This window comes from Erpetoichthys calabaricus, chromosome 9 (assembly GCF_900747795.2).
Source record: "Erpetoichthys calabaricus chromosome 9, fErpCal1.3, whole genome shotgun sequence".
Taxonomy (NCBI): domain Eukaryota; kingdom Metazoa; phylum Chordata; class Cladistia; order Polypteriformes; family Polypteridae; genus Erpetoichthys; species Erpetoichthys calabaricus.
The window spans coordinates 113,928,682-113,953,279 of NC_041402.2; the positions used below are offsets into that span (position 1 = coordinate 113,928,682).

The 24,598-nt window shown below is 39.6% G+C and overlaps 1 protein-coding gene across 3 annotated transcripts in view; it reads left to right on the forward strand.

Annotated features, from left to right (window-relative positions):
- Positions 1-24,598, forward strand: part of LOC114658054 (uncharacterized) — a 107,281-nt gene that overhangs the window by 81,940 nt on the left and 743 nt on the right. Inside the window, exons 3-4 of one of the 3 annotated variants that reach the window (XR_003717299.2) lie at positions 383-657; positions 20,261-24,598. The exon at positions 20,261-24,598 is cut by the window's right edge and continues 743 nt beyond it. The gene's annotated coding sequence lies outside the window, so the exon portion shown is untranslated. Of the gene's footprint in view, positions 1-382; positions 11,311-20,260 lie in introns of those variants that run through there. The other 2 variants (XR_003717300.2, XR_003717298.2) reach the window with 2 other exon arrangements.

Sequence of the window (24,598 nt, forward strand, 5' to 3'; positions counted from 1 at the left end):
TGTGGTGGTTGAGAAGGAGGCATTTGAAATATAATGGGCCATAGATAGTTTAAAATACTATATGTTAGGGAACGAGTTTGTGGTGGAGAGCAACCACCGACCAATGCAGTGGATGCAGATGATGAAATTTACAGACACTCACGTGTCACCTTGTGCTTTAGCCTTATAGGTTCAAGACACATCATATACTGGGCAAAGAGAATCAGTTGGGCGATTACTAATCCCACCTGTGTCGACTTGAAGCTTAAGGGGAAGGGTGTGTGGTATAGTGCCTTAGCGCTATGCCAAAGTAAAAGCAGTCGATGAAAAACATAACTATTAGTATGTTCTCATGTAAATAGTTAAAACGGTGCACTTTTGTTTTGTTTTTTTTTCATTACAGCACGTGGGTTGGTGCACAAGACACACTGACAGCATTGCCGACTGCCAGTCCTGGAAGAAAGTGTTTCAAGGTGCCAAACTTAAAGCAAGGTGCCAGGTACTCGGTTCAGCTGCAGGTTGAAGACTCGGCCTTCCACAGTCCGCCCCATGACCTCCCACAGTTTGTAAAAAAAGAAAGAGAAAAAGAAGAAGAGCAGCTGTAAAGTTTTACCAATTCGAAAAAGAAAAGGAACTGAACATGTTTTCCAACACGGAACAATGGCACAACAGAATCAGGTATGGACTCACAGAATAAAAAGCTCAGTATATTTAAAGAAACTTTAGAGCTATTAAACAAAATGATTATATATAGTAGGGAGTCTCTGAACCGCACAGTGAAAAAAATGATGGGATAACCCTTATCGCGTACATGCGAGATGTTTTCATGTACATACGGGATACTTTTACATACGTACGAGATAAAGTTATATTAAAAAATTACACCTAATTACTCCTTTACCAAAGCTATGGTGCTTCAGTTTGACATCACTTCTATCTCTTGTAGCATGGTGATATAAAAATCAGACGGGAGGGATTTTATTTAATAATGAAGTGTGGGATGATTGGAGATGGGTCTAATTGCAGCCTGTAATATTGCAATAATGCACACAACGTTAATCACATAAAGGCCTATCGCATGCCTCGTTACACAATGGTTAAGATTAGGGTTATGGAAGGGTTATCTGGCTCAAAGGGCTTAGGTACGTGCTTTATGTTTATATGTCTGCACACTTGTACAAAGTTCCTGAGGAGATATGATTGTTTGCATGTTCAGTTTGCCCATTCCAATGTGGGTACACTAATATAATTCTCTGGTAAACCTGGCACACTCTATCGCTTATCTAGATAATAAAAACGGAAAACCCAATTTAGCTCTCTTCTGTGCCCTTTAATTATTTCAGATCATTTTGTACAGTACAACGGATGACCAAGTGTGCCAGTTTTGCCAGTGGATTTGACTAGGATATTCAAGTTTGCCTTTTTAAACATGGGTACATTTCAGGTCTGAAAATGGTGGGAATTAAAGTGACCTGATTTGAATTTAACTCCTTAGATGCACGTTAAATCCCATAGTCCTTCAGTGTAGATAAGTGATAGTGTGTCAGGTTTACCAGAAAATTAACACTAGAACCCCTGAAGACTACGAAAAAACTCATAATCCCAGACCACCTTAAATTCCTTCTCACCTCCTCATCAGTGTCTTTTGTTTTGCAAATGTATTGATCAGCACAAGCAGCCTGCTATTCCAAAACCCCTCCCCTTCTGACGGAGCTGAAGTTCTCCCAGCTCAAGTGTGTTTATCTGTGTGTAAGGTGTCTGGAGTTGTATAGGGTGTGACGTGTGAGTCACTGTCTCACACCCCAAAAACAGGAGGCTGAGTCGCAATCTTCAGAATGATCAGGTTTATTAACAACCTCAAACAGGAACAGCAAGCATTTTTATTGAGGTGGGAGTTACCTCTTTATAACACACAAACACAGCAAGCAAGCTGTGTCTTCATTAGTCATTCCACCTCAGCTCCCTCCATCAGTCCAGGTACTGATAATCCTCTTCCTCAGGTTGATCCCATGGCTGCGGATCTGGGATTGGAATCGGATTGTCCTGAAGGTGAGGGGACAAAGAGAAAGTGGGCCAGGTAATTGCCCGAATTACAATACTGTCCCTGTGTCGGTGATCAGTCCCTGGCCGACGTACGCTACAGCTGTGAGCGAACTTGTTGTGTGCTGATGAGTTTTCTATGGCCAACGGATGCTCTACTGTGTGACGGGGCCACGAATGCGCTGTTGAAGCAGGACGTGTAGTGTGGCGGGGCTGCATACATGTCACATCCCCTCCCCCAGCTTCGGACACAGCAGGCTGCCTGATTGGGTTCGACTAGGCGGGAGAGGACGCCTGCATTCACATGTGCAGAGCCAGGCTGGTGGTGCACATCAAAGTTGAAAGGCTGTAAACTAAGAGACCACAGAGTGAGGTGGCCATTTGTGTCCTTCTGTCAATAAAGCTACTGAAGCAGGGCTTGATCAGTTACGAGAGTGAACTGTCGACCCCAGAGGTAGTAGAGGAAGCCCTCTACAGCCTACTTAATTGCCAAGCACTCTTTTTCAATAGTCGAATAATTATACTCCCTGGGTAACAGCTTCCTGCTGAGAAACATGAGGGGGTGCTCTTCCTCCACAAGCACCTCCCCCACCTTGTCCATCTGTGGTCTAATTAGGCCATTCTCCATTGAGTAACCCAGATAATTAGCCTCTGACATGCCCAGTCTGTACTTCTTCAGGTTGGCTGTCAGACCCGCAATGTGTAAACTATCAAGGACAGCCCATAAGCGATCGAGATGAGACTTCCAATCGCTATTGAAAATGACCACATCATCAAGATACCCGCTGAATGGGGACGCAAAATTTGGTCCATCATTTGCTGAAAGGTCAGCGGTGCCCCATGGAGACTGAAGGGGAGTCTGGTAAATTCAAAAAGCCTGTCTGGGGTGGTGAAGGCAGTTTTCTTGTGACTGGATTCCTCCAAGGGCACCTGCCAGTAGCCCTTTGTGAGGTCCAGAGTGGAAATATACAAGGCCTGTCTGAGTTTCATCTTCGAGACAAATCCTGCCGACTACAACAATTTGTCACGAAATAATCACACAAATATAATCATAAAGTTTTGGGGAATGTTCCCTGTATAATCATCTACCTTGGAGAAGTTGAAAAAAGGTTTGAAAGTGGGTCACCTGCAAAAAATTACAGTTGACAATCAGAATATGCAGAGACTGGTTTATATAGTGAATGTACAGGAAATAATACAGACAAAATGGCTGATGGATATGACGTAATGACTGGAAAAAGGAAGCAGAAGTGACATCATTGCAGATGGATGGAAGTGACGTCATCGGAGATGGATGGACATGACGCTATCGGGAATGGCCTGCCATGATGTCATCGGAGATGGACAGAAGTGGCCTCATTGGGAAATGGCAGGAAGTGATATCATCAGGGTTGGAAGGAAGTGGCTTCATCAGGAAATGGCCGGAAGTGACGTCATTGGTGGAGGATGGAAACCAGGTATGTGGTATGTTTTTTTCTGATTTTAGTGGGGAATCACAATTAATCTTTGGTAGGTCTGCAGGAAGAGGAGAAAAGGCATTAGTACTCATTTCCAGCCCTCTGATCTTTGTACTTTCACTGTCTCTTGGAGCCTTTGGCTGCCCCTAATCATGTGTGTGTGACAACAAATATTTTGCAGCCTTTTGAATTAACACTAGAATTACCAAAGCCTATGAAAAAACGTGTAATTCTGGCATACCTTAAATCCGTTCGCACCTCTCTGTCAGCATCTTTTGTGTTGTAAATGTGTCGATCAACACAAGCAGCAAGTAGCCTGCTATCCCATCCCCCCACCAACGCAGAAAGTGCAGAAAGTTCTCTCAGCTCAAGTCTGTTTACCTGCATGTGAGTTGCCAGGAGTTGTATAGGGAAAGTAATATATTGTTATTTGGAATACATGCATTTCATGTGTGTTCTGTGTCTATAACAATCTATGTAAACACATTGTTAAAACAGAAACATTTTCCATGTTTAAGAAATAATTGACAAAATGTAAGCATGAAGTGTATAACATGTGAAGCCTGAAGTCCAAATGTCAAATAAACACTTTCTCAAAATGTACAAGTATAACAAAACAAGTGCGCTTTTATTCAAGAATATAACTGCAGAAAAAGAACTCACGTTAGGGTGCGAAATTGACATGTCCTTAATATGGTGCAGTGCTAAGAACTGCTGACTGGTAATCAAAAGGTTGCTGGTTTGATCCCGGACACCTCTTTTTTGAGAAGTGAACTGCTGTTATTCGTACTATTATAGAATAAAAACATACATTTAATTTGTGTCTGTAACAGCCTGTGTAAATGTATGGTACTTGTAAAGGTTAGCGTTTTTTTTTTTTATTCAGTTTTATTCTCTCAGTCGTGTTCAGGATCCCCCTGATCTGACACTGCTGTTTTCAAATAAAGATGTACTATGGCAGAGGTGAACTCAGATGAGGATGAGAACAGAAGCCCTTCCCGCAAGAAACATCCACTCACATATAAGAACAATCCAGCTGCACCAACAGTCCCACACCTCTCCTTCAACAGCATGGCTTACAGAGCTTGCCAAGGTATTGTGCAAAGTCCTGTTTGTGATTAGGTTTTGTGATGGTCTTTATATGAAAACCATGCTTATGTTACTTATATAAAAGACAGATTGAATGTTATTTACCCTGATTTATTTACTTATTTTCCTACAGTGTAAAGTCACGAGTAAACTGCAGAGCTTCCTCTGTTTCATTGACACGGGCATGCTCACTAAGTACATATGTAGTGAAGTGACTTCAGCTGCAGATGGAAGCTCCTGTCGCACCCTACACAAGGAGAAACCCCACAGGAGAAAGACTTTCCAAGACTAAAGCCATAAAGCTTATGAAACCATTTCTGGACAAAGGCAGAACTGTAACAACAGTTGCATAGTTTTAGGCACTTCCATCAACCCTGTCATAAAATTCTCCTAATTCAATCCTAAAGACTCTTGCAATAGACATGAAAACATATCAATAAAATAAAACACTAATATTACATTTGCTTTCTCTGATTTACGAATAAAAATATACAAAGTATTTATCAACTTATATACAAAATTTCACACCACAGCACACGCTAACATCTGGATGTGCATCTGTCATGCCTAGTGTCAAAGCTGCTCAATTGAATGATGATGAATGACTCCACCTTCTGTTTGCTCATGGTAGAACACAGGATTATTCGCTTATTCCAGAACTGCTGGTACTTAGTATTGCTCTTAAACAAAGTTATTAGAATACACCGGTCTCCAAGGGTTGAAACTGCCAAAGCATACCTCCATGGTATCTTGTAAATTCTTTTCATGCACATCACCATGGACTTTTTAGTGAGGATGATCAAGTACAATTGTCAGTCATCTGTCCATTAATGCCCAGGTGTTTCCCAGTGGAAAACTGAGTATGATGTATTTGTAGTGAGCTAGTAAAATATAGTGAGACATGGTAGCTGCTCTATAGCTACAGTTATCCTTATCGCATTCTATCTTGTTTGTACAATTTACTCTGCCTACTTAGTGATGGATTACAGGAGGCCACTGTCAAATGCAGTATTCCATTTTCTTTAATGAGCACTTACAATTCAACACATGTACAGTAAATGCTGTGCCATTCTCAAAGACCATAACATCTAGAAGTTCATGTGTACTGAAGAAAATGTTTAAGGTGTTGCTACCTTTATTACAAGACATAGACGCCACTAGCCACTTATAATGTCACCACAATAAGGAAGACTTTTCATAAAATGATCAAGAAGGTATAATGCAGCTCCAAGACTTAGCTATAGAGGTGTATTAATACCATTGGTGGTCCATGTTTTAAAAAACTTTTCTGTGTACTTTATTTGTTTATTTTTTCTTGGACATCACACATAAATTTGTGCAAAAGATTTCCATAGATGATTACTGGATTACTAGGTGGGTAATGGTCACAAGGTGCAAGGCAAAGGGTGCACACTATCCAGGGGCATCAACCCCAGAATTAGAAGTGTCAAACTGTTTTCAGGACCTTTTGGAGCTAGATGGTGTCTCTGACGATTCTGAGGTGGTAGAGAGGCATGAGGATCCCCAACAGACCACATCAAAATCAGTCCCCAGAAAGAGAGAGGTGTTGGTAGTTGGGGACTCAATCATTAGCGGGATTTACAGGTAAGTGCAAGTTTGCTCCAGAGACAGAGAATCTTGCACGTTGTGTTGCCTTCCAGGGAGGATAGGTGGGAGACTTCCCTGGAAGGGTAGATAGCCTCTTGGCCAGAGCAGTGGTTGATCTAGTTGTCATTACACGTGTAGGGACAAATGACATACATAAGATTAGTTGAGAATAATTTAAACGAGGGAACTGGAGGAAAGAGAGTTTAGGATAGGCCAGGTTTACAGTTGTACATGAAGGGACAAACAACAGTGCAAAAATGAATTTGCATAGCAACATAAATTGTAACCTAAAGTTTAAGTGCAAAAGTAAAATAAGTAACACATTAAAAATAGAATGAATATAGAGTGGATATGAAAAGTTTACACACCTCTGCCAAAATTGCAGATTTTGTGTAATAAAAAATGAAACCAAGGTAAATCCTTTCAGAACTAATTCTACCTTTATTACAAAATTGCAATCTATACAAAGAAGGTGAATCAGAAACTGTTAAGTGAAAAAATGAAAAACAAAATCATACAAAAACCTAGTTGCATTAGTGTGCACACCCCCTAAACTAATACTTGGTTGAAGCACCATTTGCTTTTATTACAGAACTCAGTCTTTCTATGTTAGAGTCTATCAGTTTGGCACATCTGGACTTGGCAATTTTTGCCCACTCCTTGCCAAACATTTTCAGATCTGTCAAATTACAAGGGCATCTCCTGTGCACAGCTCTCTTCAGGTCACCCCACAGATTCTCATTTGGATTAAGGTCTGGGCTGTGGCTGGCCCATTGCAGAACATTGATCCTCGTTTGATGAAGCCATTGCTTTGTTGATTTTTATGTACAGGTGTGCTTTGTGTTGTTGTCATGCTGAAAGATGATTTTCCTCTTTATCTTCAGCTTCCTAGCAGATGCTTGAAGGTTTCACATCAAAATTGACTGATACTTGGAGCTATTCATGATTCCATCTACCATGACGAAAGCCTCAGTTCCAGCTGAAGGAAAGCAGCCCCAAAGCATAATGCTGTCTCCACCATGCTTCACTGTGGGTATGGTGTTCTTTTGATGAAGTGGCATGTAGTTTTTGCACCAAACATACCTTTTGGAATTATGGCCAAATAGTTCAATCTTGATCTTATTAAACCATAATACATTTTTCCTCATGGTTATGGGAGATTAGGTATACCTTTTTTCAAGGTTTAGCCAGGCTTGGATGTTTTTCTTTGTGAGAATGGGCTTTTGTCTTGCTACACTACCCCACAGCCCAGACATATGAAGAATACAACTGATTGTTGTTACATATAGGGAAAAAACAGTACTTGCCATAGAATCCTGCAGCTCCTTTAAAGTTGCTGTAGGTGTCTTGGTGGCCTCCTTGACCAGTTTTCTCCTTGTCTTCTTATCAATCTTGAAGGGACGTCCTGATCTTGGTAGAGTCACTGCTGAGCCATATTTTTCCACTTGTTGATGACTGTCTTCACCATGCTCCATGGGATGTTTAATGATTTGGGAACGTTTTGCACCTCGTCTTTATTAATACTTTTCAAAGATGAGATGCTGTTCGTGTTTTAAAAGATCTTTGAGGACCATGGCTTTTGGAATTTTGTGCAACCAACAAGACATCAGAATAATCCTACGGGAACAGCCAAACTTTATCTGAGCTTAGTCAGAGTTACTTTAATTGACATCAGGTGTATACTAATTGTTTTTTGAGATAAGACTTATTGCAATTGGTTGATTGTGAATGCAACCACATCCTTGATTATTAAAGTTGTACATTAGTAGAGTTGATTGAGACTGTTAGTTTAAAATGTTAATTTAAAACAAAATTTTTTTTCTTTTAAATAATGACTTATTATTGTAGTGTATCCTTTTAGACAACTAAGGACTGTTTTAGTCACAACAATGTTCAGCTATCAGAATTTTGCTGCTGCATCTTTCAATACCATCAACTATGACTTTTATCATTTCTGGTGTATTATTTTATGTTTCCTCGTAGTTTAAAATAATATTACTTGAAAGTCTTTTTTCTTTGTAGATAATATCACAGTTTTTGAGAAGGAGTGTTTGCATCCCATAATAAAGCTGCTTTGTTTTAATCATCTCTACTAGGTTTGCCAGGGTTTTACATCCTCTGCTTTATATAAAAAGTGCTGCAACTGTGGCCTAATTGCACAGGTATCTCAGAAACATAAAGTCAATGTACACTAGATTTATGACAGGAACCTTTACAGCACACATTCACTTTTGGGCCAGTATAAAGCAATATACTGGGATGCATTTAAACAGCTGGAGACAACTGTACAACCACTATGTTATTTAGTAAAATTAGTTATGAACTTCTGATTGCTAACACCAGAACTGAACTTAATAGCCTTAATCCAAAGATGGTTTCTCATTTTTTTGAGAGGGCGGCACCCTTAACAGACCTCACAAAGAAGTGGGCCCCTGACACTGTGCTATGGAATGCTAAAACAGACTTCAAATTCTGTGACCTAAAACAGGTTCTTATGTCAGCACCTGTATTGATGACTCTTGACTTTTCTCTGCCATTTATCTTACAGATTTACACTTTGGACATTGGTCAAGGCTGCCTTGCAGTTAGGAGACCTGGGTTCACTTCCCGGGTCCTCCCTGCATGGAGTTTGCATGTTCTCCCTGTGTCTGCGTGGGTTTCCTCCGGGTACTCTGGTTTCCCCCCACAGTCCAAAGACATGCAGATTAGGTGCATTGGCGATTCTAAATTGTCCCTAGTGTGTGCTTGGTGTGTGTGTGTGTGAGCGCCCTATAGTGGGCTGGCACTCTGCCCAGGGTTTGTTTCCTGCCTTGCGTCCTGTGTTGGCTGGGATTGGCTCCAGCAGGCCCCCGTGACCCTGTAGATAGGATATATAGCAGGTTGGATAATGGATAGATGGACATTGGTCCAGGTGCCATCCTGAGCTAAACCGTCAACATTGTTAAACCTCCCCATGTTCCTGAGCTAGAAACTACTTGACCAGCAGACCAGGTATGCAATGGTGGAAAGAAAAGCCTTGGGCTATACACCAATTAAAGTACTACATCCAGGAATGTGAATTTATTTTTATAGTCCTCTCCATGCCAGCATCAATGCTTTTTCTCTTTTTCATTCAGACCCAATGGGTCTGGGCTGAGAGGGGAGGTTTGTCATTGGCTTGGCTCTAGTGACTGTAATTTTACTGCTGTTCCAGGAGTTGGTGCTGTGTCCTAATGCTTTTTTTTTTCTTTCCAACTCTGCGGACTGGATGATTGATGGCTATAACACCTCTGATGTCACTCCTGATATCCATTCACCTGGACACACCTGTTCCTTCTGGAAGGACCCAAAACCAGAAATTCCACCAAATTTGTCAGTTCTGTTGTGAACTTGCATTTTCAAAGTCTTCACCACAATTATTGCATGCATTTTCCTTGTTTTTTTCACACAAGAAAGAAAGAAAGAAAGAAAGAAAGAAAGAAAGAAAGAAAGAAAGAAAGAAAGAAAGAAAGAAAGAAAGAAAGAAAGAAAGAAAGAATTGTAATTGTAATTGTGTTTTTGACAAAAAGCCTGTATTGAAGGTATTTGTTAAAATAAACATTTCATTTGAACTGGGGACTTGTGTTTGTAAGGTTGTTTGTAAGGGGTTTGGGCCTTTGTATACACACAAATACGCAGAAGATTATGGAAAATATAAAGAACATTCAACATTTTATTTTAATGTTATCCATCATACTGACAAAAGTAAAGAGTTTAAATAGATAGTTTTCTTTTCTTGTAATAATAATTTCCAGGTATTTGAACTGTTTTGATTGAGTGAATCAATGAGAAATGATCTAGTTTGGTCTAGTATGCAAAAAAAAAAAAAATCACTAGAAATGCACACTCTTGATGAGATAGATAGATAGATAGATAGATAGATAGAGTAGATAGATAGATAGATAGATAGGATAGATAGATAGAAGATAGATAGATAGATAGATAGATAAAATCTCTGGATTTAAATTATCTGTTAAATTCCCTGAGCAAAATTAATACAAATGGCTAAGATAATAATTGGTCTGCAGTCTAAAGATACATCCAAGGATTGCTAGAAAACATCATCAGTGATGTTTTCTGAGTTCATTGGGTGTTTCGGGTCTCGAACATCAGACACCCTTGCTCAAGTGACCCAGCCAGGGTTAATCAGGCCCTGGCTTGTGTCCCAGCAGCAATAGCCCATGACTCAGACCTACTGATCTAAAGCCATCTAGAGGCCCTCTCTGTTGCCTCTATGGCAGACTTTATGGCTATGCAGCTCCTCTTATGCCAAGCAATATGTAGACCTTGCATGAAGTGCGGCCAACAAAGCCTCTAAACCCAACTCAAAGAAGTTGTTGTAACATGGTCTGGGAACTTGAGCTATCTGCCCAGGTCTACTCGTAATTCCCAGTCCAACGCTGAGGTGAGCAGGCTGGCTGCTACTAAAGGCTGTGGCTGAAACTGCTCTCCTGTCCTGACAAAGGTGATGCCCCTTTGGCTGGAAATGATTCTATTATTAGCCATAGCGCTAGAGATGCCCTCTGCCACTGACTTGAGCACCTGGTCGTGTCACCAGTACTAGCGGCCCTCACTGAGGGCTACTATGCAGCTACTGAGGATGTGCTCCAGTGAACCCTTTGTAGTACAGAGAGGACATACTGGAGACTCAGTCTTGCCCCAGGTATGTAGATTTACTGGGCTGGGTAGAATATCATACACGGCTTGAACCATGAACTTGATATGCTGGGTTTCATCTTGCTAGATTTCGCCCCAAGATAATTTCCTCTCCAGCACTCCCTCCCACCTTGTCCATGTTCCCTGCTGCCGCATGCCCATCATCCTGCTGGTTTGCTCCTCCACACCTGCACACACTTTCCCAGGACTAGAAGGAATTTGTCCTTGCCATGGGTCTTGTCGTACAGAGGCTACAGTCAAAGACCTTGCCTAGGCTTCTGACTGGTTTCTCTGTAATGGCAATGATGTCCACAAAAAAATGAAACTTGTCCACCACCATGGCCCTGTATTTTGCTGGTTTGAAGCTTATTCTTGCCCAGGATATGAGCTTTTTCAGGTCCTAGAGGATCCACCTGCCACCAGGCACTTACAGTGCATCCGGAAAGTATTCACAGCGCATCACTTTTTCCACATTTTCTTATGTTACAGCCTTATTCCAAAATGGATTAAATTCATTTTTTTCCTCAGAATTCTACACACAACACCCCATAATGACAACATGAAAAAAGTTTACGTGAGGTTTTTGCAAATTTATTAAAAATAAAAAAATTGAGAAAGCACATGTACATAAGTATTCACAGCCTTTGCCATGAAGCTCAAAATTGAGCTCAGGTACATCCTGTTTCCCTTGATCATTCTTAAGATGTTTCTGCAGCTTCATTGGAGTCCACCTGTGGTAAATTCAGTTGATTGGACATGATTTGGAAAGGCACACACCTGTCTATATAAGGTCCCACAGTTGACAGTTCATGTCAGAGCACAAACCAAGCATAAAGTCATAGGAATTGTCTGTAGACCTCCGAGACAGGATTGTCTCGAGGCACAAATCTGGGGAAGGTTACAGAAAAATGTCTGCTGCTTTGAAGGTCCCAATGAGCACAGTGGCCTCCATCATCCGTAAGTGGAAGAAGTTCGAAACCACCAGGACTCTTCCTTGAGCTGGCCAGCCATCTAAACTGAACGATCGGGGGAGAAGGGCCTTAGTCAGGGAGGTGACCAAGAACCTGATGGTCACTCTGTCAGAGCTCCAGAGGTCCTCTGTGGAGAGAGGAGAACCTTCCAGAAGGACAACCATCTCTGCAGCAATCCACCAATCAGGCCTGTATGGTAGAGTGGCCAGACGGAAGCCACTCCTTAGTAAAAGGCACATGGCAGCCCGTCTGGAGTTTGCCAAAAGGCACCTGAAGGACTCTCAGACCATGAGAAAGAAAATGATTGAACTCTTTGGTGTGAATGCCAGGCGTCACGTTTGGAGGAAAAACCAGGCACCGCTCATCACCACGCCAATACCATCCCTATAGTGAAGCATGGTGGTGGCAGCATCATGCTGTGGGGATGTTTTTCAGTGGCAGGGACTGGGAAACTAGTCAGGATAAAGGGAAAGATGACTGCAGCAATGTACAGAGACATTCTGGATGAAAACCTGCTCCAGAGCGCTCTTGAGCTCAGACTGGGGTGATGGTTCATCTTTTAGCAGGACAACGACCCTAAGCACACAGCCAAGATATCAAAGGAGTGGCTTCAGGACAACTCTGTGAATGTCCCTGAGTGGCCCAGCCAGAGCCCAGACTTGAATCCGATCGAACATCTCTGGAGAGATCTTAAAATGGCTGTGCACCGACGCTTCCCATCCAAACTGATGGAGCTTGAGAGGTGCTGCAAAGAGGAATGGGCGAAACTGGCCAAGGATAGGTGTGCCAAGCTTGTGGCATCATATTCAAAAAGACTTGAGGCTCTAATTGCTGCCAAAGGTGCATCAACAAAGTATTGAGCAAAGGCTGTGAATACTTATGTACATGTGATTTCTCAGTTTTTTTATTTTTAATAAATTTGCAAAAATCTCAAGTAAACTTTTTTCATGTTGTCATTATGGGGTGTTGTGTGTAGAATTCTGGGGAAAAATGAATTTAATCCATTTTGGAATAAGGCTGTAACATAACAAAATGTGGAAAAAGTGATGCGCTGTGAATACTTTCCGGATGCACTGTATGTAGTGGTGACACTCAAGTCGTCCATGAATGCTCTGATGGGGAGCTGCCAAGTGCAAGGCTTGGATATTGGGTCAGTGCACTCAGTTTCAGCTGCCTTGATCACCATGTTCATGGCAATGGCAAAGAGAATAACAGAGATGGTACACCCAGTTATGATCCCTTTCTCAAGCCAGTGCCAGTCATATGTCATGTTTCCAGCTGTGACTCTAATCCTGACGTTCCCATAGTAGTTCTTTATGAGGTCCTTGATCTTACTGGGAACATGGTATTGATCTAGAGTTGATTCAACCAGCTTGTGGGGTATTCAGCCATATGTTTTGGCATGATCATGACCCTTTGCATGCATCCCTGATCAGCTGGGTCACAACTCCTGTTTGTCCGGGGCACCCTGGAACTCCAGAAATCCCATCTTTCTGTACTGAAGTGTCAATGTACCCATTCTTAAGAAGGAAATATGTAATCCTTCTAGATAGGATGTTATAGAAGATCTTCCCCTCCATACTGAGAAGCAAGATGGATCTGAACTGCTCCAGCTGAGATGAATTCTCTTCCTTGGGTATCCAGATCCCCTCTGCCTGCCTCTACTGTACTGCTACTATCCCCTTCACCAAATCACTTGCATCATCTTCCGGAGGTTTTTTTATATAAAGATCATCAAGAAACGTAATTGCAAATAGAAAGCACGATACCTTGGTGAGCTTGTAAGCTCTGCTGTTTCATTGCTGGTGCAGCTATGTTGTTCTTATGTTTGAGTAGACGTTTCTTGCAGAAAGGGCTTCTCATTCTCATCTGAGTTCACCTCTGTTATAGCACGTCTTTATTTGAAAACAGCAGTGTCAGATTGGGGGGAGCGTGAACATGACTGAGAGAATAAAACTGAATTAAAAAAAAATGCTAGCCTTTACAAGTATCATAAATTTACACTAGCTGTTACAGACTCAAATAAAATGTATGTTTTTATTCTATACAGTAACAAATAGAGTAGCTCACTACTCAAAACAGTAAATCTAGGAAGCACCCAGAATCAAATCCGCAACCTCATGATTATGAGTCAGCAGTTCTTACTGCTGCACCACCCAAGCAGTCATGTCAGCATCGTACCCCAACCCGATTTCTTTTTCTTCGGTTATATTCTAGACTAAAAGCACACTTGTTTTGTTATACAGTACCTTTTGTGAAAGTGTTTATTTGATATTTGGACTTCAGTCTTCACACATGTCAAAATTCACACATTCACTTCATGTCAAAATTTTGTCATTAGTACTATAACATAAAAAAACTTTGTTTTAGGTATGTGTTCAACATTTCTTGCTTCGCATTTCCTGTCACCCTACATTTACCCAGATTGTTATAGACATGGAACACACATGAAATGAATGTGTTGCAAATAACAATATATTATTTACCCTATACAACTCCAGGCACCTCATACCCAGATAAACAGACTTGAGCTGGGAGAACTTTTTGTCTGAGTTGATCTACAGTGGTGGGGGGATGGGATAGCAGGCTGCTTGCTGCTTGTGGTGATCAACACATTTGCAAAACAAAAGACACTAAAGGTGCGAAGGAATTTAAGGTGGCCCAGGATTATGAGTTTTTTGTAGGCTTCAGTGATTCTAGCGTTAAGCAATATGGTTACAGAACCCAGTGTTTATGAAGGTATTAATAACCAGTCAGTTCTGACATGAATTCTATGAATGTGTAATTATGTGAGTGTTTATAATGACGAGGATCCAGCACGATGTCAGAAGCATCACTATGCCATCGCTGCTGGATGAGACATCTAACTCATCAGCATTTGCTCACTTGCTGTGATGTCCCAATGTTTCTCTCCAGCCTAAATACAGAATGTATGTATACAGGGTTTTGCATTATGTTTCTGGGAATGAATGTTACCTGTTAAAGTAAGTTAAATACATATATATATTTTTTTCCATAGTTCTTTCTTTTGTAATTATTTTCTGCTGGGTACAAAAGGTATTGTATTTGGGTTCTAGTGAATTCTGCATCAAGAAACACATTCCAGGAAGAAATGGCACTCTCTGCTGGATACAGTCTGCTAAGAAAGCAGTTAGCTTCTTGGCTTTCTCTATCCTTTGTCTCCTGTGCCATCCTGCTCTACTCAGGGTCATATGTTTCTTCCTAATGATATGGCAAAGCTCATCAAGAGGTGGTTTCTCCTCCTCCTTTCTTTTCTCCTCCTTGAACTGTCTTGCCAGCGTCCAAAGCTCTTGCTGCAATTGTTGGATTTTCTCTGCTCTGTGATTCAAGGTGTAAATGGATCTAGTTGTCTTGTGCTCCTCAACACCAAACTTCTCTGACGCAAAGCTAACAATGATTGTGGTTAAAGTGTGGAGTCATTTATCTACATCTCTCTTTGCTGCTGTGTTGATGATTCTGGCTACATCCTTTTCAAACTGGTGCCACATCCTGTGCTGATTAGCTAGAGGCCATTTAATCTGATGCTGCTGAACAACTTTGCTAGGGGCAGGAGAGCTAAGCATTTGAAGGTTCTGGGCACTGTGGGGTGTCACCGGGCTGGTCTCCTCCTGAGTCTCACCAAGAATAGATGCTGTAGATGCGCTACACTTCCCTGCACAGGCATTTTATTCTGACTTAATGGATTTTCAGGCCACGCTCATTCTTGCAGACCTTTCCGTGCATGTGCGTGATATCATCAATGTAAAATATATTTTTGTTCAAGTTCAAGCTTAAAGATCCCTATTACCTCTGACTGCTTTTGAAAATATATACCTAGAGGTTCAATAGCAATAGCAAAAAGCATTACTGATAATGGACATGCTTGTCTGGTTTCACATGAAATGACCCAAACATATTCTAGATAGATAGATAGATAGATAGATAGATAGATAGATAGATAGATAGATAGATAGATAGATAGATAGATAGATAGATAGATAGATAGATAGATAGATAGATAGATAGATAGATAGATAGATAGATATGCATAGTTTGGGGGAGGAACAATCTCCTCAGTCTGTCAGTGGAGCAGGACAGTGACAGCAGTCTGTCGCTGAAATTACTCCTCTGTCTGGAGATGACACTGTTTAGTGGATGCAGTGGATTCTCCATAATTGATAGGAGCCTGCTGAGCTCCCGTCGCTCTGCCATGGATGTCAAGCTGTCCAGCTCCATGCCTACTTATATTATATTATATATTATATTATATTCTTTATACAGACTCAGACTTCTAGACTAGTATAAAGCAATCTAATCCACAGACACCCTGGGACCAAACCCAGATATACATAATATAATGAATACTGTAGATATCTCTATTCAACCCCATCAAATGCTTTCTCTGGGTCCAAAGATTGTATAAGCTACTGAAATTCAGATTCTGTGTGAAAATATAGTAAATTTAGCAAATAAATAAAGAGTTCTAAAAGAAGCTGTAAAGAAAAAAACAGCTGTATAAGGCATACAAGACTAATAACTCCAATGCAAATCATACGGTGTATGAGAACATGGGGGTCCATTAAGAAAGATATTAGGGCGGCTAAAAGACAGTTAGAGAGGAATATAGCAGCTAATGTGAAAGACAACCCAAAAAAAATCTTCCAGTATTTTAGTAGTAAAAGAACAGTGAAGGAGGAGGTAAAGTGCATCAGGAATAGTAAAGGGGAATTAAAAAATACAGACAGATAGGACCAGATCATATTTTCCCTTGACTTCTTAAGGAGGTTTAACGAGAACATATATAAACAGTTGACATATACAGTATGTTTAATTTCAAAAAACATTCAAGGTTGATAACAGAACAAATCTGGTTCAGTGAAGGTAAGCGGCAAACTAGTAGAGGTTAGAGAAAAGTTTAGCCTACCAAAAACTGAAAAATAATCTTCAGAGGTATACGAAAAAGTATTTTTCAGGGAGCAATGGAAGTTAATTAAGCTTTGAAAGGTGATGCAAACAATTCCTACCAATGTCTATCTATCTATCTATCTATCTATCTATCTATCTATCTATCTATCTATCTATCTATCTATCTATCTATCTATCTATCCTACCAATGACAAATAGTTTATTAATTACAAACCTCCTGTCTGTGTAAAACAATTTTAGAACAAACTGTATTGCTACACCTTCTGAGCCATTATTTGGATAATAATACACTGCATATTTCTATCATAATGGTGAAAAAATAGACAATTAGCAAAAGAAGATAGATAGATCATTATAACCCATAAAAGTGTAGGTATTTATGGTAGAAAAATTGAAAAAAAATGGCAAAGTGCCACACTGTACAGATTCCTATGTCATCAAAAGGAACTTGGAAATTGGAAGAAACTCTGACAGAAACAGGTCTTGCAGACCCAATGCCACAACAGAATCAGAAAACGGGTTTCTGAGATTCAGCTTTATGCCTTATAGGCGCCTCATAGGATAGTTTAACAGTGGTGAAAGTAAGTATGTTTCCCTTTCTATGCTTTAGGTTAAAAGTACATTGAGACATTAAACTGTGTTAATTTCAGTAAAAACTGGAAAATAAGGGGTTCGTTTGACCATTTTAGCAATGACTGTTTTTTTAATGGCATTTGACCAGTAAGATGTATATATTAAATCTGAGCAATATTCAGAATATAGGTGGACTTGCTTGAAAGTATTTTTGTTGTAATTTTAATGGGTCCTATTTGGTCATAAAATACCACAGATGAGAAAGGGACAATAATTTTTGCCCTGTATTTTTCATTAGCACATTAAATATAACTAGAATAATAACTATATACTGAGACATCCTCCAATGATAAACCACTTGCATTTTTACAATGCACAGCATCAAGAGGAGATATGATTCAAGTTCTTATTTTTGCATGTATTGCATTTTATTATTTTTACCATCTTTGTAAATATGAACAGTGTTCTAGGCTACATTATTTAAAAATATATTGAAGTGTATTAAGAAGTAAAAATATAAAACTATTTTATTTAAAGAACAGATTGTCTCAAAATGCAATAAAAAGTATCATTCCCTTATGACCACTGGGTGGCAACCTTGTATAGGGACAGAGTTGTAGCCACTTAATGCATCCAGCAGCAAGCAATAAAAAGGCTGTTGGTTAAATTTTAAAGGTGGGTAGTGGCAAGAAAGCTTTAAGGATGCCTAGTTTTATGTATATATCAGTTTAGGAAGAAAAATCATCTAGGTATTGGATGTACAGCATATAGTCCCATAAGTAATTTAATCTTAGCTAGTTGGAAGCAGGAATTCCTGCCTGAATTACTTGTTAAAAAAAGTTAAATTAAAATTGACAAAATAAACAGCAGGCTGCTTATATTTATTGGTTTTTAGAATATTAGTAGTTCTGTTAAATGCACAAATTATGCTTTATTATTATGCAATGTTGCAACAAATTTGTATACATAGGTCTACAGATCATAAGCTTTGATTTCCCTGAGAAGAGAAGTAGCTTTTGTATTCCTGCAGAATAAGAAGACACCTGACTGCCCAATCTATGTTTTTAACCAAGATGCCCTAACAAAGCATAATTGCCTAAGGATTTTAGACAAGTAAAAGAAGTCTATTTTAATGTGTCAATGGAGTACTGACCAATTTGGAATGTTTTGTGCAACTGTGTCTTTGCATGTCTTCTTTTCAGCCAGATGAGTAAAGCAAAAGGAATTACCCTAGCTACATGAGACAAATGAAATCTGCACAAGAGCACAAATACTGTAGAAAATAACACAATTGTCACAAATTAACCTAAAAATATTGTAACAAACACTGGAACAGAAAACAGACAGGACACATGGGGGAACACCTCTAAAAACAAATAAGTACACTACAGACTGCACCCAGTCATGTCTTTCTTCATCTTGTTCTTCTCAGTTTCACATATGGAGATCACCTTTGCACTTTTTTCATCTGTCCAAACACTTGGATGACCCTCACAGGTACTCCTCCAGCATGTAGTTTGTTTTTAGTTACCACCGAGTCTTCTCCCCAAAGACAAAATCATCTATAGTAGTGCACAGGATCCCCCATCACTTTGGAACAGTGGTTTTAAGGCTTCTTTTCATATTGAAATAAGTAGGTAATAGTTGCACTATTATAGGTACACCCGATTTTAAAGTCTCATTGGTACTTTCTATGTCTTATTAAAACCAATCAGAGTGTTTGTTAAGGTTCTGTTGTATAGCAGTAACTGAGTAACAGACAGACCTAGATACCCCCTATTCTAAAGTTTTTCATAATAACCTTCCAAAAAACTGGAAAAATGTGGATAGATACATTGATATTACCTTATAACCCAATGAGAAATTGATATGATCTAGCAGCAACATCTAACATAACGTGAAAACAGCTCTAGTGCAAAACAATATGAACAAAGAACTATCCTGTACACAAGAGAAGTACTATACCCAGAACTACACAAACATTATGTTCAATCATCTTAATTGATTTAATCAAGAAATGCCCTGGTAGTCAATTATAGCATTACACTAATTACTAACCAGTATCACAAAATATGAAAATAAAAAACAAAAATTTAATTCAAATGCCCAGCTCTCTTTAAACTTGGCTATGACTGAAAACTCAAACAGAGAACCAAAACCTGGACATGGCTACATTACTAATGGGGTGGTAAAGGGGTTGTTGTGTTCTGTGTTTTTGTTGTACTGCTGAAGACAAGAAGTGACACGTAAAGACACATTGAAGCACTGTCTGAAGCACCACAGAACCATACAGTAACAAATATTAACAGTAAAATTAACAATTCTAATGACCAATTATGAATACTTACAGTGACAGCAACAGTTGTATGCAGCTGGTTCTATATGAATTGTCTGTGCTTAGTTTTTTGCTTCCTAACAGGCTGGCTGGCTAATTATCAAATTACTTTTCATTTCCATACTATTTTTCTAAGGTGAGGAAGAGGAGTCCCTTTTAAGCCAGACCCTGGAAGTGCATCTGGTGTTTGAGCAAAGTGTGTAGGAGGTACTTCTGGGTCAGATGGAACTTTATACAAAGTGGGAATAGTTTATCCCTGTACCTCCCACCGTATAGCACGCAGCTGGGCAGTGCCATGGGACTACGATTTCCAGCGTGTCCCATGGGCAGGTAAATGGCAGCAGCAACATAGGAGCACTGCCCTCTAGCATATTCGGGAAGCATATACTCTGAAAAGGCTAACTCCCCTGGTCTTTCCATTATTCTGGCCTCCCTCCCTGGCAAGGAAACAATTCCTAACCTGGTAGGGATACCAGTCCAGTTTTGTCCTTCTGCAATGAACCTTCTTTCCACCTGAATGAAATGCTGGATAATTCTGCATGGCACTTACACTACAAAAGATAATGATGAGAGTACAGCTTTGATCTGGCTGCTTTTATTTCTCCTAGGATTCGCAACTTGAACTGGTTAAACTATTGATTTGTTTGCTGACAGAAAAGTGCACAGTCCTGCTAAATCAAAGGACTAAGCCTAACCAAACATCCCTGAACTCAACCAAGGAGATAAGCGCTGCTCTAGTGGGGACTGGCAGAAGGTCTCTTAATCTCTGTGTTTGTTTTGTAAGTTCTGTGGTACTTTACATTTGTTCTGATTCATTTTTAATCATGGGATCATGTTTATCACTGAAAGTGTTATTGTGTTGCTACTGTTGTTTCTTTTGTTTTGGACATACTTTTCTCTTTAACTGTTCTATTCCACTTGCGCCCTTTTTTTAACCAGAAAGAAATCAGTACAGCGGGGACTGCCTAGTACAAACACAATCTTCTTCTTCTTCTTCTTTCGGCTGCTCCCGTTAGGGGTTGCCACAGCGGATCTTCTTCTTCCATATCTTTCTGTCCTCTGCATCTTGTTCTGTTGCACCCATCACCTGCATGTCCTTTCTCACCACATCCATAAACCTTCTCCTAGGCCTTCCTCTTTTTCTCTTTGCTGACAGCTCTATCCTTAGCATCCTTCTCCCAATATACTCAGCATCTCTCCTCTGCACATGTCCGAACCAAGCCTAATACAAACATAATACCAAATAATAATTATTTACATTTATATAGCACTTTTCTCACTACTCAAAGTGCTCTCCAAGCAGGGAGGACCCGGGATGTGAACCCATGATCTCATTACTGCCTTTCTGCTTATAACTGACAGGCTGACTATTATAAAAGCAACATGTAAACAGGGCAGACAAGAAGCTGTGTAATTGAGGCTGAGGAGGCAAAAAGGTGACCACATATATGGACAATTGCATAAATTAATAACCATTGGAACGGTCTAAGATTAAAACAGAGCATCTAAATATCTGCCAAGCCCACAGATGTTTAATGTACATACATGCTGTCAGGCTCCCTCACCTCACTCTGCACACCTAGGAACATAGGCAACCCGTCTGCCACACTTTTTCCCTTCTGACCCAAGTGCTGAGTCTAAAGATGAGTTTTATTGAAGTTTACACACCAGGCCAATGGACCTTAGCAGCAGGGAAGATGACTCAGAAGGGCTTCTTTAAGTGCTCTTTCTGCATCTTTCCATTTAACACTCTTAGGAGGTCTTGAATGGCTGGTTCGTCCAGGTAGCCCGGTGCCCTCTGACAGTCCTCAGCCACCTGGGTAATGTGTCCCTCTCAGGTCCAGACCAAGGACACTACAGTGCTATTACAACATAGAATATTTGTATCAGGACAACATAAGCCAATCATGCGTGTTCTACCATATTTTTGTGTGTGTTGTATCTATCTGACCATTTTCTTGGGCAAAATATTTGAATGTACCTAAAGAAACATTTCTTTCTATATGCAGCAAGGACCTCAACAAATGCAGCATTTAAGTTTTTCCTGAAGATGGTGATTTTCTGTAGATGTCACGTCTAGTTTTGGGTTGCATAATTTAAAAAGTGACCTTTCATTTAAATAATAAAAACAATAACAAAAAAATAGATTTCCCTAATTAGTTATAATTATTGCAATTTACAAACATCACTGTCATCTATCAAAAAGAATAACCCATTAGCATGTCCCAATCTGGTTACATTTCTCCATCCACTTCCCACAGTTTATTTTGTGGATTGACCATCGAGATTATTTTGGCTTATTTTCGGACTAGCCCTATTTGAAATGGTTCGTCTGCTTTCATTTAAATTATCTTACCTTGCTGACTTCCATAGTGGAAGAATAATTTTAGGGTAACATAGCATTCATCTTAAAGAAATATAGCATAAAGGGTTAATAAATGTGGGAAACCAAATAAAGGTCAAGTGAACAACAAAATGTACACTGAAATATAAGATTTGGTTCAGGAAAAATACTGAGATGGTCAAGTAAATAAAGAATGTACCAGAAGAAAAGTTGATGTAATATACAAAATGTGCTGAAGGATGACTAAGAGATGACTAAGAAATTAGCAGATGTCCTATAAACAAGAATGGTCAATTGTTATATGCACAGAAATTTCAAAAGGTATAAGAAGAACCAGAATATAATATAATAGACTTTATTCTATATAAATATTTGGGTGTAAACCAACGAACCAACAAGAGTAAAATATATGCATTGATTGACACTGTATGTAAATTCAACAGTTTATAAAATTAACCTCTATCCTTTGTTTCTGGGACCATTCTGATCATTCTGACCAGGCTGTAACAGACTGCTTTTGAAGAATGCTCCCTTCAAGGCATTTTGCCGAGGAGTCATTAAAAGATACAATGAACAGCTTTTCTCCTGCTGATTACTGAATTGGCCTATAGGAGGATATTTCTTTCTTTAATAAGATGTTAAATTTCGACCACACCATCCATTATTAATTCCCAGCAGTAACTGTACTTTACATTGGACTTTGTGTGTGTATGTTGATTTTTGTTCTTCATTTTATTAGTATTTATGTATTATAGTTAAGGCAAGAGAGGTTTAGGATTGATTTGTGTTTTATTTTTATCACTGTACAAACAGTATTTGCATTTATTTTAGGATCAGGGAATTATGGTTGTTTTTAACAGTTCATCGTGTTTTTTTCATTGACTAGAGAGTTTGTGTAGAGGTGGTGTGAGATGTTTTTGAGGTAAGTGCAGTTTGACATAGCTGAGTCCAGATTTCACTTAAGCTTTGCTTGGGTTTTTATGCTGCCATCCTACAAGTGTGAGCATGGTTATGAACGTGGTACAAGGTTTTCAGCAAGTCCTCTCTTACTGCCAAACCATTGCTAGGCTGTTCTGATCACAGTAATAAATAAACCTTTGCGCCATTTAAAAAGCAGCCATGAAAAGAGGAAAACTACACAAAAAGATAACTAAGTTTTTGAATCTAAAAGAATGTACAGATTGGAATCTATTTAAGAATGCAATCACAAATTTAGGTTGACTTTTTGATGTTATCAGTGACTTTTTGTGAAAACCCGCTTAGCTCAAATAAAAGGATTAAGGTCTATACTCACAACAAATCCAGTGTCAACAAATCCATAATGTCATCATCATACAAAAAGAAAATGGCTCTTAGACAAAGTAGTACTAATGAGACATGTGCCGCACAGAGCAATTTGAAGTTTGGGATTAAAAAAGCTAAACTTGATTCAAAGGATAAACTTGAACAAAAATTGCCTATGCGTAGTTTGAGATCAGTCTGATCAGCAATTAAAACTTTATATGTCTGGCATCCATCAAAAAAAATAAATAAATAACCATGTAAAGGATTCTAGTCAAAACATTAACTTTGATTTAGGAAATTGATTTAATGAATTCTACAGAAGATTTGAGCAATTTGATTTTAATGAGCAATGCTTGAAGCAGAAGGTTTCTGATAAAAGAGAGAGACTTTTTTGTTCAAAGAGATGTAGAAAACATTTTTATAAAATTAAAACAAACCAACTCTTAGTGGAATACTCTTGAAAACGTGTGCAGAGCAGCTCAGCCCAATTCTTTATTTTATTTTCAGTTTTCCTTGTTCCAAAGCTGAGGAAACAGGCTACTGTAATTCCAGTAGCTAATATCCATCCATCCATCCATCCATTTTCCAACCCGCTGAATCCGAACACAGGGTCACGGGGGTCTGCTGGAGCCAATCCCAGCCAACACAGGGCACAAGGCAGGGAACCAATCCTGGGCAGGGTGCCAACCCACTGCAGGACACACACAAACACACCCACACACCAAGCACACACTAGGGCCAATTTAGAATCGCCAATCCACCTAACCTGCATGTCTTTGGACTGTGGGAGGAAACCAGAGCGCCCGGAGGAAACCCACGCAGACACGGGGAGAACATGCAAACTCCACGCAGGGAGGACCCGGGAAGCGAACCCAGGTCCCCAGATCTCCCAACTGCGAGGCAGCAGCGCTACCCACTGCGCCACCATGCCGCCCGTAGCTAATATCTGATCCCCTAAAACCTTCAATGACTTTAGATCAGTTACTTTGAAATCACTGGTTTTGATATTATTTGTAATACCTAAAAAGAAAAGGCTGACAAAGAAACTCAGGCCTTATTAGATCCATTTCAGTTTGCCCACCAGTATAATGCAGGGGTGGAGGATTTCATTGCTACCTTTTGCTGAATTCTTGAAGGGCATCAGACTCATTCAAGTGCTTTGTTTGTGGATTTCTTTTCAAGTTTAATGCCTTCCAAACCCAAGCTCTTGCAGAGATGCGTATTAAATATTTTAATTTGAAGATTAGTTTGATAGGGAGACTTATTGACTTCTTTACAGACAGGTTCAAATTGTAAAATGAAATATTTGTCTTAACTC